The following is a 22,837-nucleotide window of genomic DNA, read 5'->3' on the forward strand; positions in this document are numbered from 1 at the left end:
TACCGCATTCTGTCCAACGACACTCATAGTAGTTGCAAAACCCTATTTGAAACATTTGGGGGGCTTTTGGTGCTGGATAGGCCAAAGAGTCAGAGTAAGCTTTTAAGTCACGTAAAAACTTTTTGTCTTTGCATGCCTTTAAAGGTGCCAAAGATTCTTCAACCCACTGAAAAACATTATTACAACATTCAATACGCCGAGAAAACGAAGCACCCGATGCCGATCTTTTATTGGCCTCATCTAACTGTTCCAATATTGCTGACATCCTTGCATTGTTTTCCCTCAGTATCACATTCAACAGATCTAAACCAGTCTTATTAAACGTATGAACCTGTTCATCATATACTTGAGTACCACTATAAACTCTGCTAGGAAATCTGTAGATCCATAAACCTTGTGGTACAATTTCCTAAATAATACATGCATTTAAATAAGCATTTTCAAGCTGCAACCTCTGGTAGCCAGTCAAATGGTTTTGAAATACGGTTAGCAAATTGTCAAATGAGGGACTCACATGGGAAACACCTTGATTAACATCACCAAAAGAAAAGGAAATGTTACCAAGCCAAGTTTTGTATTGACAGGGTTGTTAACTGACGACTTACTCTGAGAACTTACACCCAACAAAGTGATTACACCATCATTATGTAAAACAGCACCTGTGTTGTGCATAATGGCAGCCAAAGAACTTGAAGAACATGAATTCATCCCTTGTCCAATCTCAGCAGCTGGAGCAGATGCTGCCATGGCCCCAGTAACCTGTAGTGAATCACAACCACTCTCACTCCTTACCTGGAGACCACACAACACTCTTGAATTAACTGGATTGACATTTTGTTGCATATTCTAGCTCAAAACAAACCCATCAAGTTTCTGTGTCAATACTTGAATTAACATAGTAAGGTCACCCAGAGATTGACTGAGGCGGATGTAACTTATTCCTCTGCGATATATCCTCCATTCTCATTTCAGGATGGTTGCCAAAACTGTCCTCAAAGTCCAAGGTGGACATAATAGAAACAAGCAAAACACAACATGGCAGGCAAAAGCAACTATGTAAAATTGGATAATGAGAGCCAAATATTATGCACCACTGCAGACGTGAAAAGCAAACAGACTTTTGCAACAAATCCACAAATATTATTTTATTAGGAACACACAGTGCTTGGTTGAGTGCTTTCATCTACTGGCACAAATACTTCATCAGAACAAAGGAGGAAATGACACAAACCATTTTAAAATACTATCAGCTTATGCCTTTTATGTCTGTATGAAATTTATTCACTTTCTTCAATTCAGTGCTCATAGCTTCGTATGTATATTTCTAAATATACAGAACATGAAAAGAAAATGAGGGCTGAGTGTACCAAGAAGCAAGACTGTCTAGGACTGGATAGCTGCTGACATCTGTTTTTAGACAGCAGTAGCTCCCCCATCCATAGCCATTCTGGATCTGCCACTGACAAAAGACAGTGGGTAGCTATTTACCCCTGTTTAAACAGTATTGGTGCAAGTAAATTCGGTGAATACATGGTAGTAGATGGTAATGCAAGTGTGTGTCTGTAGGGGCATGAATGATGCTTCAGGAATGTGTGTTTGCATGTGTGTGTCCTTGTGTATATCTGTGCCAGTGTCTGCCTGGGAGAGCAGACTTGGAGTGGTTACCAAGGGAGTTAAGAATCTGATGTGGGTGTTGCAGCATTTTTGGGTGAACAGGTGAGTGCATCCATAACTGTGATTGACTGTGAGGAAGAATATTTGTTGATGGATGTGTGTGTGTGTGTGTGTTACTATGTGGGGAATGTCTGGGTGAGTGTGTGTGTGAGAGGGTGTACAAGTGTACCTTTGTCAATGCAATGCATAGGCTGCAAGAGAGAATACTTCTGCTGGCAGGTCTGACAGTTAGAGTGTGAGACATGCTAATAAGTCAGTAATGTGGCCTTTCTCATTATAGCCATAACTGTCTATGAATTACATTTCCTCACCATTGAGATAATTGACCTACCTGTGGTAGACAAATACTTCAAGCACTGAGGCTTTTATCTGAATCCCAGAAAATGTAATTATTTATTAAGTTAAAAGTGCATATAAAATGAAACAGTACTAATACAGTGAATGCAGCAATTTATGTACAATACCAAGCATTCTGTGTTGGTAAAAATAAACACAAGTTAAAGGTCTAAACAATGGAATATTTGTCTGATATAAAATGCTTATATTAACCTATAGGCAAGATGCAATAGGGCACATCGGTAAGACTTTGTGTAGCATGGCACATACCATAACAATTTGGGTACATGTAGTTAGTGAGTACTGCAAGGCTCCACCAGATGTGTCCAGGCACTGGAACCATGACTTGAGCATTCCAAACACATGCTTGATTACATTTCATGTTTGTGTGTGTGCCTCATTATGGAGCTCTTGTTCAGGTGTGTGTGCATTTCTGATGGGTGTCATCAGCCACGGCTCCAGTGCATATCCAGCATCCCTCACAGATGCCAGATATGGGAATCGTGGTAGCTTCCAGGGCAGCCAGCACACACATTCAGTATTATGCCCTGGGCATCGCACACGACCTGGCAGTTGATGGAGTGGAAGCCCTTGCGGTTGATGTAGGCCCTACTCCACTCACCAGCTGGTGCTTTGATCTGTATGTGTGTGCAGTCAATTGCACCCACTACCTCAGGGTATTCCGCTATTTGCTGGAAGAGACGCATATTGCTGGCCAATACCTCACGGGAATTGGAGAAATATAGATGATCACCGACATGTGCTGACATGGCATTCAGGAGCTGGTGCAGTACCCTTGATGCTGATGCCTATGAAATCTCCATCATATCACCAGTTGGTCTCTGGGAGGTACCTGTTGCTAGTATTCTTAGGTCAACACATACCTTGGTTTCCACTGGGATGGGTTCCCCTCTGTTGGTTCTATGTGTGAGACGTGGCCTGCACAGCTCAACAATTTGCTGCAGGAGCTCTCTGTCCACTCTATAGCACTCCACTATCTCCAGCTCATGTAGCCCCTGGTAGGTTACCTTGGGTCTGTACATTCTTCTCCGTCTCCTCACTGTGGGTTGCTCAGTAGCATTCACAATGGCACCACCCTCAGCATCTTGCACATGTTGCCTTATAACAGCAATGGCAGCCCCTAACATTTTTATGTCTCAGTTTGCTTTTAATTTTCACTTCTCTTTGTTGACTGCAGTGTTGCAGTGTTTCTGAGAAAAACATGGGGGAATGTTGTTTGCAGAGTTTTAGGTGTTGGGCTGGGCTGGGCTACTGTACTGCCTGTGTAATTGGATGATTCTAATTGATTTCACCTGGCAGCTCTGCTAGTTCTCCTTGGTTAACTTCCTACTACTTCTTTTCCTTCCTTTTCCCATTTCTGTTTCCACAGGGGGCAGCCGCCACACGAGCGAACACACACGCACACAGGCTTAGACAGGCTTAGGCAGGTGTACATTCGTGTATACTAGCTTAGATAGCCTAACACAGGCTTACACACAGGCTTAGACGGGTTTACACGTGCGCACACGCGCGCACACGCGTGCACACAGTGTCAGCAGCTTTGCAAGAAACTTTAGTGATAGCCACGGCGTACACCTTCAGTTTCTTGATTTCAGTTTAGACAACTGTACCTCCTTTAGTCCTGAGTAACTCACAGCAAACACATGCCACTCTGCTCCAATATGATTACAGTCTTTTTGATACATCCCCCCTCATGATGTCACCCATCTTCTACTCTGTTACTCCTTTACTCTACACTCTAGACATAGATCACATAGTAGTAAATATTGTAATTCACTTTCCTTATCCTCATTTGCAGATTGCCTACTAATGTTTACATCTCTCAGACTGAGCTTCCCCTTAGCAGTAGCCATGTTGTCTTCAGCCTGCCATTCACTTGCATGGCTGATGAATATTTTGAATAAAATCCCTATTTGTGGCTTTTATTTTTTGTTTTTCTGGTTTTTAGAGTGCAGCACATTTGCGCAGCTCTGCGCTATGCTTAAATATCAGAGATCGAGGGAAAAAATTTTTTTTTTATTTTGCAACGGAAAAAAATGCCAGTGGCTGTATATTTGGCCATTGGCATGCCTCAACTGGATGCATCCTTATTTGAGCTGTTATGGTTCACCAATTTTTGCAGAATGGTACTCAGTTGCCAACTGAGTAAAATTCTGCAAATACTACTTCAGCCGATTTAGTGTTTCCTGGATCGCATATGCAAATGAGGTAAATTTGCGATCCAGGAAACACTAACCTGTCTGAGCAAGAGTAGTGTTATTTGTAGAAATGTACTCAGTTGGCAACTGAGTACCATTCTGCAAATAGCAAAATGGAGCCATGACAGCTCCAAATAAAGGATGCATCCAGTTGAGGAAGCATGCCAATGGCCAAATATACAGCCACTGACATTTTTTTCCGTTGCAAAATAAAAAAAAAAAATAATTTTTTTTCCTCGATCTCCGATATTTAAGCATAGCGCAGCACCGCGCAAATGTGCTGCACTCTAAAAACCAGAAAAACAAAAAATAAAAGCCACAAATAGGGATTTTATTCAAAATATTCATCTGCCATGCAAGTGAATGGCAGGCTGAAGACAACATGGCTACTGAGTAGAGGTTGCTAAGGGGGGAACCTCAGTCTGAGAGATGTAACCAAGCATTAGTAGGCAATCCTATGCAAATGAGGATAAGGATAGTGAATCCCAATATTTCCTGCTATGTGAACCATGTTCCTAGAGTGTAAGAGTAGGAAAAGAGGAGTAACAGAGTAGAAGATGGGTGACATCATGAGGGGGAATGTATCAAAAAGACTGTAATCTTATTGGAGCAGAGTGGCATGTTTTTGCTGTGAGTTACTCAGGACTAAAAGAGGTGTGTCTACAGCTGTCTAAACTGAAATCAAGAAACTGAAGGTGTACGCCATGGCTATCACTAAAGTTTCTTGCAAAGCTGCTGACACTGTGTGCATGCGTGTGCACGCGTGTAAACCCGTCTAAGCCTGTGTGTAAGCCTGTGTTAGGCTATCTAAGCTAGTATACACGAATGTGCACCTGCCTAAGCCTGTGTAAGCCTGTGTGCGTGCGTGTGCGTGTTTGCACTTGTTTGCACGGCGCTGCCCCCTGTGGAAACAGAAATGGGAAAAGGAAGGAAAAGAAGTAGTAGGAAGTTAACCAAGGAGAACTAGCAGAGCTGCCAGGTGAAATCAATCAGAATCATCCAATTACACAGGCAGTACAGTAGCCCAGCCCAGCCCAGCCCAGCACCTAAAACTCTGCAAACAACATTCCCCCATGTTTTTCTCAGAAACACTGCAACACTGCAGTCAACAAAGAGAAGTGAAAAATTAAAAAGCTTAAACTGAGACACAAAAATGTTAGGGGCTGCCATTGCTGTTATAAGGCAACATGTGCAAGATGCTGAGGGTGGTGCCATTGTGAATGCTGCTGAGCAACCCACAGTGAGGAGACGGAGAAGAATGTACAGACCCAAGGTAACCTACCAGGGGCTACATGAGCTGGAGATAGTGGAGTGCTATAGAGTGGACAGAGAGCTCCTGCAGCAAATTGTTGAGCTGTGCAGGCCACGTCTCACACATAGAACCAACAGAGGGGAACCCATCCCAGTGGAAACCAAGGTATGTGTTGACCTAAGAATACTAGCAACAGGTACCTCCCAGAGACCAACTGGTGATATGATGGAGATTTCACAGGCATCAGCATCAAGGGTACTGCACCAGCTCCTGAATGCCATGTCAGCACATGTCGGTGATCATCTATATTTCCCCAATTCCCATGAGGTATTGGCCAGCAATATGCGTCTCGTCCAGCAAATAGCGGAATACCCTGAGGTAGTGGATGCAATTGACTGCACACACATACAGATCAAAGCACCAGCTGGTGAGTGGAGTAGGGCCTACATCAACCGCAAGGGCTTCCACTCCATCAACTGCCAGGTCGTGTGCGATGCCCAGGGCATAATACTGAATGTGTGTGCTGGCTGCCCTGGAAGCTACCACGATTCCAATATCTGGCATCTGTGATGGATGCTGGATATGCACTGGAGCCATGGCTGATGACACCCATCAGAAATGCACACACACCTGAACAAGAGCTCCATAATGAGGCACACGCACAAACATGAAATGTAATCGAGCGTGTGTTTGGGATGTTCAAGTCATGGTTCCGGTGCCTGGACATATCTGGTGGAGCCTTGCAGTACTCACCAACTACATGTACCCAAATTGTTATGGTATGTGCCATGCTATACAATATGATCCTGTGAAAACAGCTGCAGAAGGAACAGCATGGGGCAGGGCCAAACAGCCCCCCACCATTGCCAAGGCCTGCACAGGCACAGCATGACTCGGAGGAGGAACAACCTCAGCCTGCTCCAGTAGGCAGAAGGAGGCATGCCCAGTATGCCTTGTGCTTGTCAAAGAGGCAACGCATAGCTCATACACTGGCTCTGTAGGAACCCTGGAAATGATACCTCTCTCTGACTCGCACATAAAATAAAAGGGATGCCTAACTTCACACTACCTGTTTCCAAACATGTACAGGGTGTGTAGTATGTGCATCTGACATAGGCAGCCCTGCAGCACCACCTGAGGCATGATTGCCATATTTTAAGCAATATAAAGCAGTACTAAGCAGCTTTTACCAATATCTAGTATATGTAAATAAAATTGCTCATGCAATGTTGGCCAAGGTCGTCCAAAGTTGAGCAAAGTCAGTTAAACATGCTCATATCTGCTTTACTGTTCCTTAAGCAGTCTGGTCTGGCCAGCATGAAAATGAAAAGCAATGACAGGGCTTGAACCCAGGATACTGTGTACTATACTCACAGTACTGAACCACTAAGCCATGATAGCATTACAGTGGCACAGACACAGCAGGACAATTATAAACTAATGCAAACACAAAGCAATGCTGTATCATGCCCCTAATGAGGCAAATGGGTAACCTCACCCACACGCCTATGCAGTCAGAGAACATCAGGCCAGGCATTGTGATGTGGATTGTGTAGGCTACGAAGTTGCAATCTAATATATATGGCAATGTACGCTAAGATCTGTAGTACAGTAGTATGCCTCAAGCCAGTATGATAGGCAACAGTACAGACTGTAATGGTGTCCTGTACATAGCAGTGCAAGCACAGCAAATGTGTATAAGTGTCAGGGTAAACCCACATCCTATGTACACCCCCAGTAATAATCTGGTGTGCCCACAGATAGAAATGTACAAAGAATAGCTGTCCCCCCTGTATGCAGAAATGTTGATAGGTCTATGCAAAGTGTCTCATGGAAGCCCTGCAGGCACAGCATGATCCCTGTTGATCTATGACACAAAGGTGAGCCCTGCCGTAAAAATACACCTTGATTTACCATACACATATAGTATAAATGTGTATACTGTGCGTGCTCACACACTCCAACAAATGTAGTGGATTTCATTCAGCATCACACTGAAAGGTCATACTGGGCATGCTCACACACTTAGGCTAAATACGGATGTGATAATAAGGGATCTATGGACAAATGTGTATAGTCATCTCTACTTCCAGAAACACATTCACGAAGTGGTCTGAAAATCCTTCTATGTGTACACACAAACTGCCAAGGTCTGTGCATGTAGGACAAAGGAGGTTGCCACTACTCAGCAGTCATCAGACCTGTCAGAGAGTACCACAACACACTTGCAATGAATATGACTAGGCACGTTTAGCAGCTAGAAAGACCAATGAAGTACCTTAACAAGAGGATTACTGGCCTCAAATAGTTGCCCCATGCAACAAGAATGAATGTAACCCAAGCTGTACTCTGTTGCATACTGTCTACACAGGAGATCTCTGCCCAACAGACAGGTCCATGTCATGGTTACATTCAGATCTGTTCTGAGTTACAGCTCAATGGCACTAAATGTACAGAGCCAACTGATATTGGCAACATCCTGGCAGATAGGATCAGTGTTAACTTTACCCCCCTCTCACCCATGAAAGAGTACATGTCTATAATGGAAGACTGCAAAGTTGCTGTCATCACGGCTGCACAGGTAAAAAACACTCTCTGAAGCCAGTATCACAGCAGCCATGGGACTAGATAACATCCCAGGCTATGTAGTATCTACTTCCCTGAAGTAAACATTAACATGGAAGTTCTGTGGCTACTGAAGTTTTCAGAGGACTGCAAACTAGGAGCCATCATTGTAAACACTAAAGATGTGGACATCCTACAAAATGGCCTCACTGAGACAGATGGCTGTTGTCCAAACCATGGGCTGTAGCTCAATGCCAAAAGGTGCATTATCATCACCTTTGTTAAAATCTCTGTAGCCAAGAACTATGACATAGGTGGTAGTATACCTCACACTGTAAGTGTGACAAGAGACCCTGGGTCACACGTGGACAGTGGATACAATTGTGATAAGCACATTCCCACAGTAGTCAGGAAACCCTCTTATGTGGCACACCTCATCACAAAATGTGTCTCATGCAGAATAAAAGAAGACATTGTTCCCCCTCTACTCACCACTCACTAGAACTATAAAAGAGTACAACACCACTGTTGCTATGTACCTCACAAGACAACTACAACAACTAGAAAGCCAGCAGCAATACCTCACAAAGTGCATTAGTGGCCTGAAATACATGCCATACACAGACCATCGCAAAATGGTCCATCCGTACTCCCTTGCATATCGCCTACTCAGAAGTGTTCATTGCGTAACATACAAAGCTATGTCAAACATACAGCTGTTGGATATGATCCGCGTAAAACATTCACAATCACCCTGACCTTTGGACCCAAGACCACGAGTGAAATACAAAAGGAGGTGGTGTAGCCATTTAGCTTATGGATATCCACACCTCCAGGTTACTGGCACAGCATGAAGCCTTGGAGACCATGCAAGTGCAACTAACATTGAGCAAAGCTGCCCATCAGATTGTAGCCTGCTACAGATCACGTACCTTGTCTCAGGAACCTCACTCAGTATTCTGGAGAACAATGGCAAATATAAAGGTCCTATGAAACACCATTATATGAGGAGATTACAACTACCCAAACATCGAGTGGGTGAATTACTCGTATACAACGTCCTTTGCCCAATGTGTCCTAGAGTTAAGAAACTAACACCCTGGAACAGCTGGTCAGCATGGCCACTAGAGGTGACAACATACTAGACATGATCATCACCAACATGGGGTACCTGTGTTCCACAACAGAGATAAACCCCTCGCTGGTAATATCAGATCATTAAGTAATCACACTGGACATCCACATCCCGCCCCCACACCCAGTCAATGAAACCACTGTGAAGACATTTTCAAAAGCAAACTGCACACTTCCTAAGACCAAAGTGGAAAGTTCCAAAGCCCTCTTGCTATAGGATAATGGTATACAATCTGCCAAATCAATTACAAGTGCATCCTATGAGCATCTACAGGGATGCATGTATCGAGACAGCACAAAAAAAACCAAGATGCACTCCTCCAAAAATAAGAAAACAATCTGGTGGTCGTTGCCCATAAATGAGCTAGACAACAGAAGGAGGAAACTAACACCTGATAGAGCCAACTTCACTAAAGGAAAGGCATCACTGATCATTATTAGGATGAAACAATGATCGCTCATAAAATAAACCAAGCACAATTTCTAAAGACAAATTGCCAAGGAATGTAATAATAACAACCACAAAGCCTTCAGTAGCTATACCACACATGTAGGTGTCAACTTCCAAATATGCTGTCAGCTACTGAAAAAAGTAATGACATACACCAAACCAACTTTCATTGCCCACACCCGGGGCGACAAGTTCAGTGTAAACTCCCCCCATCACCCCCAAAAGGGTCTGTGTCCATCACAGAAGGATGCAGAGACCCAGACATCATGGACATACAGGTAAAGACAACCCTCACCAAAGCTAAGAACATAGCATCAATGTGACTGTAAGTTGTCCCAGGCTGCATCTTACACTAGGCCCATAAGGAACTATACCCTCACCTACATTCACTGTCCAGACTCAAGCGTACCACAGGCTAAATACCCAAAGAATGGCATATACTAACAGCCATCCAGCTCCACAAAGGGTGTGCCAAACCATTGCCCAACATGTGTACTCAGCCTGGTCTACAGAGCTATTGAGCAAATCGTCATGGAACCCATACACTGAGACATTGGAGATCTCCAGACACCAGACTCTACACAACTTCACCTTGTTAAAGGCAGAGCCTGGCTCCCAAACCTAGTTGATTTATTTAAAACAGTTACCATGAACATAGATGGAGGTGAAAGTAGTCCACACAGCCCACCTGGACCTCACTAAGGGCTTACCACACCATTCCCCACTCTGTCATCATGGACAAGTGTACCAGCTTGAACATGAACAGCTGTGTCACAGGATGGGTGGCCAAGTGGCTCACAGATCAAACACACATGTTCATAGTTGTGGGTGCCATGTCCAACTCTAAGCCAGTCACAAATGGCATCACACAGGTCTTTGCCCTGGGACCCCACCTGTTCAGTCTATACTGCTCAGAGGTACAGGCAAGCATAGCAGGTGTAAGGCTGAATAGGTTTGCAGATGACTGGAAACTGTGGTCCATAATTGACTGTACAGCTGACACAGACATCCTCCAGAAGTGTCTTACAGAGACAGATACCTGGTGTCAAAACAATGCCCTCAAGCTGAATGGCAAAGAATGCATAGTCATCCCCTTTGGGTAATACAAAGTGCACACAAATTACCACATAGGTGGTAATCCAGCATGTACAGAGAAAGTCATTATGGCCCTGGGGACACAGGTAGATAGTAAACTCACCTTTGATGATCACATGGCCAAAGTGTTTAGACATTCCTTCAGTGTAGGCCATCTAATGTCACCTAATGTACACTTCGTATAGTCTGATGATGTCACCATCCTACAAATATGCCTGTGGAAACAAACACTCCTAGTAATATGTATAGCACGTCATGTTAATGAGTGCTCCTCTAGTATCATGAAGTAGTTAGATAAGGGTTTGAATCCTGCACCAGACAGCTGTTTGTGTGTGTTCTCCTTGGGAAGAAACAACCTTTCAGGAGAGTAGTGAAACACCTCAAAAGTGGTAATCTAATCTTTGTCAAGTCTGATGATGTCACCATCCTACAAATATACCTGTGGATTAGAGAACTCCCAGTAATGTGCATCGCGTGTCGTGTTAATGCGTACTCCTCTAATATCATGAAGTAGTTAGGGAGGGGTTTGAATCCTGCACATGGTGAGTGTGTGTGCTGTATGTGAGTGACACTGTTGGTCAATGTGTTGTGGGTTTTGCTTTTACCACTGTATGACATATCAGTATGCATTGCACATGTGAGCTAGCTGTGTGTCAAATACATATCTGTACATGGTACCTCAATGATTGCATGTGTGGGAACCCTGCTTTCTCCAAGAACACAGCTGTCATCCTTGCCAGACTGTGCTGTTGCTTCCCAGACCTTAGGTCACATCTGTATGCTTGTGACAAGGCCAGCCACTGCATTGATCCCTGGCCTAGGTCATCTGTATCACACAAAGTCATTACGGTTCCTATTGGAATGTGTGAGTGAAGGTCTATGGCCGAGGTATATGTCAGACCTGTTCAAACGCAGCAAAGTTTGTCAATGATGACTATTCATAACAGGTGTAGAACAAACTATGTGGATATGCATGCAGACCCCTTATTGCTTATGTGATCCACCAAGGGATTCCAAAATACCTTTGGAAATGTGATTAACAAAGGAGAGATGACATAACACTTGCTTGCATGTACACATCGGTACCTGTTCATCATGTTGGTGGCTACTACCTATGTGGTACTGTGGGGATAACATGTTCCTTAAAGGTGGATGACTATGCTTAGTTTGGCTTATAGCTTTACAGCATGGGTTTGACAACAGGCATCTGTCTGTATGATACCCTTGTGGAGGATGTGTGTGTCATCTGGAGAATGCATTATAGGCCACATATGCATTACCAGATGTGGATGGACATATCCCTACTGTGATTGCTTGTACCTAAGAGAGCTATATGCCAAACAGGAGTGGTCTCAGTAATGGGTGCAAGTGAATAGCAGTGGTTACTGGCATTGTATAGTACCTGAAGGATCCAAATGTTGCTGTGTGTCCTACATCTGTGTGTCAGTTGTCAAGACATCATCTAATGATTGGTTATGGTCAGGCTGTTGAAGTGATGTATACTACCAGAATGCAAAACAATGTCAGATATTAACAGTATCACCCACAGCACAGTGTCAAACCATGTCATGCACACATGTGTAGTCAGGTTCCGGAATGTGTGTAGTGCAATGCATACTGGCCACCAATAGAAACTATGGAGTGTTACTGTGTAATACACAGCATGTTGCCCTGGCCATGTGTCCACTATGCACGTACATGCAGTCAGTGCACCGTCACAATGTTCACAACTTTACACCTGCAAATCTGTGCTACACACATCCTGCACATACTGTCCACTCTCTAACACATGCTGCTAATACTGCACACATCAGCCAAGTGGCACGTGGCCGGACAATACACAATTGGAACCAACACTGGTGTAAACAACACTACAATGACAATCATAGCTTTAATGCATCATGCCTGCTCAGCTACACCTTCAAGCATATCATTACACTCTACTGCTGACAACATGCTAACATTGCTATACTGCTATATAGACACCCTGTGCATCAGCACCATGGTAGCCTGTTCCTGCATCGATGTTACAGATGACAAGAGGTGGCACAGGTTTCATCATATGCAGAGGGTGTGTTGTTGGTTTGCCAGAGGCCTACAGTGAGCCATCCAATTGACATGTATGTGTGTGTGTGTGTGTGTGTGTGTGTGTGTGTGTGTGTGTGTGTGTGTGTGTGTGGACAAGAATACAGGAATGGGCCAATGTTGTTGTAATGTATGTGGGTATGTGTTAGCCTTAGGTGTCTGGAGTACGTGTGTGTGTCTGCATGAACACAGTTCCACCATGTGGCTGCCATATACGGGTGTTTGTGGGACAGCCACAGACTGTACCTGCGAGGCTTTATAGATCACCATCTCTGGCCATGGATACGGTACCTGTGCCTGGCAGGGGTGCTACTGACACTATCAGGTACTAAGCCAGACTGGGTACTATCCCCAGAGGTGGATGGATGTACACTGGACACAGGTCCCTGCTGGGACTGTCCAGAGCCACATGCACATGGTCTTCTAGGACACTCTATGGACAGCCCACCCCCAACATTGCTGGGGCTGGTACTGGGACTACGGGAGCAGCTGTGGGTTGAGGAACGTCCGCGGCGACTGCCAGCTGCTGATGTTGCTGGCATATGTCCACGTTGATGTCTCAACCATCCCGCACTGTCCTGACACATGGACATGACATTGCGGAGGATATCTAATGTCTCTCCCCAACATCTATCAGTGACCTTGGTGTAATGACGGATGGCACCTGCTAGGTCATGGATACTGTCAATGACAGTGGTGTTATGTGCCCTCTGAGCCCTTAGCCCTGTCTGGTGTACCATTCCATACATGCCTGTGCCTCCATGACAGCCTGGGACATGCGTGACATTGTCAGACCTGTGGCACCTCTGCCAGTGGCATGATGAGCAGCAGTGCTCCTACGAGAACCCCTGGACATCTGCCTATGTGGTACCCTTCCAGACATCTGGGTATGGCTGCTGTGTTGGGATGCATGTGCCATGGATACCACACTGTCCTGGCCATTGCCAACTGTACTCTGTCCCCCAGCTATGGGAATTTGTGATGGGTGTATTGGCAGTATGACTGTATGCATGGATGGGGTGGACAGCTGTGTACTGTCGATTGGTGGCCCAACGACAGACCCTGTCAAACACGCCTGTGCCTCAACACACCTATCTTCATTATCACTATATGGCTCAGTGACATCAGTTTCCCTGCTGCAGTGAACCAGCCCTAACACAGCACCTGTGGGAGGGAGACAGGAAACACACTTTACGACTTGTACATGATGTCGGCACACATGCACACATGCACACATTAACACATGAACACATGCACACATGCACACATGCACGCATGCACGCATGAACACATGAACACATGAACACATGCACACATGCACACATGAACACATACACACATGCACACATGAACACAAGAACACATGCACACAAGAACACATGCACACATGCACACATGAACACGTGAACACATGCACACATGAACACATGCACACATGCACACAAATACACTCCTCACTACAGCAGATACCCACACATACCACCAGCTATCCAAAACATACTTAATAGTGGTTGAAGGTGGGTTACAGTATCACAAGGCAAACAGGCATATCACACATGTCAGCATGCAGAAAATTTGCTGCTCAAGACCATGCAGTGCGAGTGTAGACAGCCCTTGTTAATAACAGTATACATGGCTTTGAAGCATGTGTGTTGTTGTTCAGTGATTGGCCTCACCCTGGAACACAATGTGTACATGGACACAACATTGCTGTGCAAGTATTAAAAGGTCTGCAATGTCCTGTGCACCATCACTCACAGGTATACATACCATGGCTGGATATGTAGCTGTGTGTCACATAGATATACATTTCTGATTACAGTGTCTGTGTCTGTAGCTGATAATTGTGGACACAGGTTTAGCACATGCATGCTATGTATACACACAGGATGAGTGGTGCATGTATATGTGATGGAATACCATTGCTCAACATGGCCATTGTACAGTGGTTATAGTGAGTGTAGGACATATTGTGGACATGCCTGTGCAAGCCATGACATGGCATGCTACAACATGATTGCAACATTAAACATCACACATACCCAATGTGGGTCATGTGACCTGTACACTCAATAGCATTACAAGACATATATGTGTCACTTTGTACAAATGGTGATTGCTATGCATATTGTGTATAGGTGCATATGTTTGCACACACACAACATTGAGGTGCATAGCAATAACTGCTATGTGTAGTACTGTGGTCACTGTAACTGGATGGGGTGTAGTACCATGAGCCATCATCATCATGCATCATGTGGTCACTCAAGGCTACTAATGTGTGCCAGACCGCCACCTAGCATGCTGTACCTGAACTGTAGTACTGTGGCTGCAGTCACAATTACACAGCGACTTGTTACATGGGGTTTGTAAGGTGCCCAATAGGGAGCACTGCCTAACATGAATGTGTTATGTGTTGAAGAGTGTCGCACAGCCCCATGATAGGCCTCTACCCCTCAGGTATATTATGTGTGCTGTGTGGATGACATGTGGGATACTGAAGTGTGACCTTACAGCGGGTGTCTGGATACACCATGTGTAGCATGTTAAGGTGTACTGTGTATGACAAAGTTGTGTATGTTGTGTACATGTGTATCAACTATGCCTATCCAATGTCCAGTACAGTGTTGCCATAATTGTGTGTGATGCTCTGTGCATTGCATGTGATTGAGGCAGCTACTGTCATTACTGACATATGCATAGTCTCAAAGCAAACATGCACAGCATGCATTATGCATAGGTGTGTTACATGTACATGGCCTACACCTCACCTATGACATGCACATTTCATTAGCAATATTAAATTTATAACACACTCACCAGCATTGACCGGCTGCCTTGCTGTCACACCAGAGGGACCTACAAGAATATGAGACAGTTTGTCAGTGGCCACAACTGTGGCATTGGTACTGTGAGTTTGCTAAACTACAGTAGTACAACAGTTGACAGTCACAGGCGTACAGATTATATTCCAAATATCAGTAATGCGCAACACTATGCAGCACAACTGCTAAACACACAAAACACATCTCACATATGCATAATCTACCAATACAGGTAACAGTAGTCTACAGATAGGGCATGTTACCTGCATGCTCCATGTCAACATGCTGTGTGGCTCTGGCCTCCATGATGACACATGTATGTTGCTGTTCCTGTTGTTGGCCAGGGGCCACCATGCTTATGAGCAGCTCCTCCACTCTGGTGAGGGGGGGGATGAATGGCTACCCCACCACCTGTGGCAAGCTGTTGTCGACAGATATCAGACGCATGCCTCCGGACATGTCTAATTAAATCACTGCAGTGATGGCGTACCTGCTCATATATCCGGTTATGCATGCCTATGTCATTTCTTGCCACAGTGCAGTCTGCACATACTGGTCCTGGCTGGTTCTAGAGAACAGCAGGGTGTAGTGCTGCACCAGCCTGCTGTGTATTTCCTCTTCCTCTGCAGTTGTACAACACGGGTTGCGTTGGTGGGCCATGCCCCTGGAAGACAATTAAACAAGATGTGTGAGCAAGTCATGTGGCTCACTTAACATTATAAAGTACAGATATCAGTTAACTGCCATATATAGCATCCGATTGGCTGTCAGAGGATACACATGTTCAATACCACATAGTAGTGCTCAGGCCACAACTGGTTGACAGTGCCTGGCATGCTGTATATATCAAACCATGTTCTGCACAGCAGCAAAGAGAAGCCAGTATGTAAGACTATACACCAGTGCATGGCACACTGTGTGTGACACAATGCACCACCTAGCCACAGGAGGTATATATCAAGCTAATGCATAAAGAAAGATGTCATCCATTGCAATGAATGCAAAGTACAGTTACAGTATTACCAGTATACCACCCTAGTCATTGATGCCAAACCCCTGCCTAACATATGTGCACAGTTATTAATATAGGTGGCATACTGCTGTACTAGACTATACATGTTGCTAGATACACACGTATATCCTGTAACACACATATGATTGAGGGCATGGTACAGGCATAATTACACACACATCAGACATACATACAACACACAAATGTATGCCAACCCAGATGTGCTTTACCTGGGTACCATACAGTACTGTGTGTCACTACTTACAAAACCTTATGCCTGAGGTATGTAATCTGTGAGGACTATAGGGAACACACAAAACAGTGTTTCCAAGCAATGTGAACATACACCATACTGTACTGTTTAAGCCTACAGCTTCAGGTAGTACTACAATTCATATGGGAGTTGGATTCACCAGCAGTACCACTCACTAAGGATGCATGTATTGCTTTAGCCTACAATGGGACACCACAGTCGACAACAAGGGACTACGTCACACCATATGCCATACTACTTTTTCTGCCTAGCAATAGCATACACATCTTTTGCTGGGATCTCAGGTAGGACACAAACTACCATGACAGAAACAATTTCACATTAAGCTATCACACCTTTACAGACCTTGCACACATTCACCAACACATTCGCCATCACACTCAGTCAACCTCACATAGCAATTATTGCACTAAGTACATGTGTGTGTGTATCGTGTCATAGGTAGGTAATACGCTATTGGCCCTAGGGCCTACAGCAGCCTAGCCATATGCTAACCTGGCCTTTGACACACATGTAATTTAATTTCACTTGCCCCTGTCAACCAGAGCCACAGAGGTGATTCCCGGGGTGCATTTCCTATCTCTCAACCAATCATCAGGAGTATTTATGACAACTGCTAATGAGGAGCTTTGTTTGCTATTGATAAGTGGTTTGTTCCAGAGTATAGCATGTCTCTGAGATAGGAATCTATCCCTCCAGCATGTGCTGCTTAGTGAGCTGACAAGGTTTAGGGCCCTAGACCATGTATCTGGGAGGGATTGTAATATGTTTACGTGGAGGATGTCCAACAGCTATGGGTGTGACATAGCTCTGTATGTTATGCAGAGGTCACCTCTGGGTAGGCGGTATGCAACACAGTCTAGCTGTGGTTTTGTGAGTGGGTCTGCATAGGGCATCTGTTTGAGGCCGGTATTACTCTTTGTGAGGTATGTCTGTGGCCTTTCCAGTTGCTGTAGTTGTCATGTGAGGTACATACCACATGGGTTATTGTACTCTATAATGGGTTTTAAGTGTGATGAGTAGAGGGGAGCACTGACCTATATTTCCCTAGATGACACACCTTTTGTGATGACGTGTACCACATAGACAGAGTACATGACTAGTGTGGCACTATGATTATCAAAGGGGAGGCTACTGTCCACCAGTGTCCCATGTTCCCTTATCACACCTTCGGTGTTAGGTAGACTACCACCTATGTGGTAGTTAATGGGTACAGTGTTTTGGCAAGAAGGGATGGCACTCCAGTGTCAACACTGAGCTTCAGTCCATGCCTTGGTCACCAGGCCCCTGTTGCAGTAAGTATGACCTTGTCTCTCTCTCTCTCTTTATATATATATATATATATATATATATATATATATATATGCACACATACATACACACATACATATAAACATCCATTGCTGTACATATAGATGCACATATAGGCACATATACAGTCCACTTTTCATGGTGGGAATATCAATTATGTGACAGTTGTGAGATATACAGTTATGTAATAATATTGCACAGTGTTGTGCAGACTGCATTGAAGGTGTCCTCAGCCCATGTAGCTTTAGCAGGCCTCACTGGCTGCAACACTGCAAAACTGACGAAGCATACCCACAGCATTTAACCGCCACATGTCATATACCAGCACTGCATGTTGTTTTCTTTGCCACACACTACAACCTACATAGAAATATGCACATACCAACCTTCAACAACATATATATATATATATATATATATATATATATATATATATATATATATATATATATATACCCTTCACAAACAATTGCAGTATGTTCCTTGCCCTATGCACATGTACAGATACATATAGATACATACTGCTGCCACATATGGATGATTCACAGTATGTAGAGTACTCTTCAAAAACATCTACTACATGCCAGCAAATACATATGTGTTACATACCTTTCCTTTGTATTTCTCTGTTCCGTCTGTTTTTAAAGGAAATCATTTTTTTTTTGGGGGGGGGGTTTCTCTGTCTGTTGATGTTGCTCTTTCTTTTTCTGTGTCTGTCTGTTTCTGTCTCTTTGTCTGTGTCTCTCTCTCGCTCTCGCTCTCTCTCTCTCTCTCTCTCTCTGTTGCTGCAATGAGATTATTGCATGTGTGGACAGCAAGTACAGCCTGCTTTTCTAGGTATCTGCACATGTGCATGTGATGGCCTCTGCACCAATTGGTGCTCACCATTTACTAATTGCATGCAGCCTGCTGTGTGGTAATTGCAGTACTCACTGTCATAGCAGCCCACTGCTATAAAATGCTAAATTAGGTAGGCATAGTCCTTTCAGCTTTCCAAAGTGGGGCCCATGCTTGTTTGCTGTGGACACCGTTGTGTCAGTCAGAAGGTCGGTATACTTCTTATATCTGAAGCTAGGATTGTAGCCAGTAATTTGCATGTTGTACTGAAACCTGAATGTTGCTGCTTCTAGTACACACTTGTCAGTGTAGAATTTTACTCACCCCTCCAAATACTTACCCAAGATACATGGGAGTATGTACTTTCTTTTCTAATTAGACAATTAACTGCCATACAAAAGTAGTTATTGCAATGTATTCTTCTGGCACATGAACTGTTTGTGAACTACTATACTGTAAATATTTATTCACTCACTTCTGAATGATTTGTGGTTTATTTGTGTTGACATTAGCACAGGCTGCTCAAGACAACTGGACAAATTTCAGTACTGAGTATGCCTACCTACATCCTTGGTAGAGCCTGAATACACAGGTATATTGTTCTTTTGGGTAGGGGTGCAGAAGTACAGAGAACATTATTTATTATTGTGTGATGTTTATCTTGCTAAACATACAGGGTTGCTGTGTACCTGTTAGTCTATCAAGGCAAGTAGTCTGTCTGCATAGCTCCCACCTGTGGACATATCCAGATGGTAGCCAGAGGTTAGCCAATTATTCTTTGTCTGTGCACCACACCGGTCTTTTCAGCACTGGAACAATGGCATTGTCACAGTTGGTTGCTACCAGTAAGTGGCTACATCCTTTGATATTTCTGTGTTGTACTCCTACATAAGGGTATGCTTGTGGGACTCCTTCCAAAGCTATTTGCAGAGTGTGTAACAGCAGAAAAGCTGAAATGCCTGTGTGTTTCTGCCTCTGCCAGGCCTCTGATACACTCAGGTATATATTTGAACAGCCTCAAGAAAAGGTACATATAAGTGAGGTACACCTGTAATATATTACAGACATTAAGTTGAGACTGTGAGAGAATCAGAGGATATGTATTAATACACCTTTTCTGACGTGCATGCAGTGTGTACTATTACTTATTGACATTATTCATTAAGTGTAATTCCCCACTTTTCTGCCTAACATCAGTACTTTTCAGAGGGATTCTGAGGGACACAGCTAACATTTATGTACGAATCAGGGATATCCCTGAAAAGCAGTCACAGTTGGAAATATGGTCTCTGCCCTATTCAAATATGCCAGTGTTTATCCTGCTCCGATACTGTGTGGGGTTTGTAAAGTGCTACTGTAACATTATTTCCTGCTAGAATGACTGGTTCTCTTTTCACAGTCATGTCATGCAATTCCACAACAACTGCTGTTAAAGATCCACAGAACAAGATTTGTGTTATGGCATTCATATTTTCCCTTTACATTCACTTATTGTAATGCATGATATATTTATTACAGCACCAACTTGTTGTTTGTCTACTGTGGCTTAGTGGTACTTAATGCAGTGTAGTGTGTCCAAGGTCCTGGGTTTGAGACTGACAGAAGTGTTTTATTTTGCTGCTCAGCAGAACAAGGGCCCTGCCATACAGAGTGACTAAGGCACTTTTAAGCAGTTGTAAGCGGGTTTACGCGGGTTGCGTGAAGCTTAGCAATACTTAGCTAAGCGCACACATGCGCACACTCGCTCAAACCCGCTAACTACTGCTTAAAAGTACTTACTCCCGCTAATCCCCATGCTAATTTCTTTGAAAGAAAAGAAAATGGGGAGATAGGAAAGCGGTGAAAAAGGGGGCACAAAGAGGGAAAGACAGTAGGGAAACCAGCTCAGGATGTGCAGGAAGGGTGTAGGGATGGTCCATAGCTGCCCATTTCTTTACCAGCAACAGCTGTGCATATGTTAGAAATTTGGAATGAAATTTGAAACCTTCCACCCCTGAGAGAGGGGTGAGGACAACAAAGTATGTTGTACTGCCAATTCAGTTTACATGTCCAGCGGACATGTGTGCGAACTGGGCAGCTATGTATGGGGCGTGATTTTGTTTGCGGGAGCATATTGCCCATTTTTTTTTCAGGTGAGAGTGGAATGTGAGGTAGGGAAAGTAGGTATGTTGTGGGAGGTAGGTTGGGGAGGTAAACAAACAAGACAAATAAGATGCATACAGGGGCAGAATATGACACATGGGGTGGGTGAACACAATTGATGGGGAAGGATGTTTGGAAATCGCAAGCCCATGAGCCCACAGATGGTAACAGTGGAACTGAGATCCCCACCCATGGGCAGTCACCACTGCACCTTCACAGCCTGGAGGGTGGCTGTGCTCGGGGCTGTATAGGAGGGGCAGGCTCACCCATGAGTCGCGCCATCTTGCCTCGAGCTGGCATAGGGGATCAGTGACTGAATGCTGGATCTCCCTACGCACCACAGCCTGGACCCTTTGGAGGGTGACAAGTGGCCCTTCTCTGCCAACGCTTGCACAGGGGGGATGAGCCCCATCCCCTGCAGTGCTTCTACTCGAAGGTGGCACAGGACCAATGGAGGAGGGGAGTCCGGGCTGGGCACCGGACCTGCTGCTGCCAGGTGCAATCGCCAGCTGAGGAGGGACAGGTGGGTCCGCTGGGAACGGCCTTCCCATACATTCTGTGTTTAGATGAATTTAATTACAACATAGACAACAGCATTCCAAATTAGTTGTAACAGCATGCAGTAATATTCCCATTAACCCAACCAACCAGGGTTCCAACAGTTGAACACAAGCATAACACATGCATATATTGAACGACAGTGGACATTTCAACAGCATGCAGGAATGATTGGTGGCAACAGGCCACCAAGATTGTGGTGTTTGAACAGGGCACATGCATCAAAGTAAATGCAGATATTTATAGAACAATAGGACATATGTCCCAACAAATGTTTTGAGATTAGACATACCCATTGAGGTGTGGAATTGCATTGTTTATGCACATACAGTAGGGTGTAAAAAGATATCTCCATTAACATATTATAAGTACTTATAGTTTACACTACATTCCTATTGACTGCAGGTGTATATCCCCTACATGTATTATTACACTAGGCAACGTGCATTAGGTTGTGTAATGGGTTTGGCTAGTTCATTATATACCTGACCTATATCTGACATACTAACTGTCCAGGATGCAGATGTTACTGCTATGTATTTATATATTTTATTTATATTTATATATCTACATATCTGGATGTGTTCAGGTGACATTTTCAGTTATATTTCTACAGCCCCCTACATTTCTAGCAGCACACTCACATTTCTGGGGAACACATTAACAAGCTACTCGTGTGCCAGATTTACCTATGCATGCCAGCCATTAGTCAACTGTTGAGGACTGTATATATGCTTCACAGCTACTGGCACTTCCTTCATCCACTTTATATGGGACTGCCCAACTGTGGGTTGACAGCGCTTAATACAACAGTACTATTTATATAATGCCAGAGTACAACAACATTTCAAAGTAAATGACATGAACACACTCCAAGTATTATACCTTTATTAATTACATTACACACTTTTCTAGAGGCTTTCTCATTTAATTGATATTACAGTGCATGCAGAAGACTTATTCAAGATGTATTATACCTTTATTAATAGGTTACAACACTCTTTTTCAGGCTCACTCACTTATTTTATATAACAGTACATGCAGAAAAATTATTCAGGGCATTTTAT

This window comes from Protopterus annectens, chromosome 10.part0, assembly GCF_019279795.1.
Source record: "Protopterus annectens isolate FY-2018-M chromosome 10.part0, PAN1.0, whole genome shotgun sequence".
NCBI lineage: Eukaryota > Metazoa > Chordata > Ceratodontiformes > Protopteridae > Protopterus > Protopterus annectens.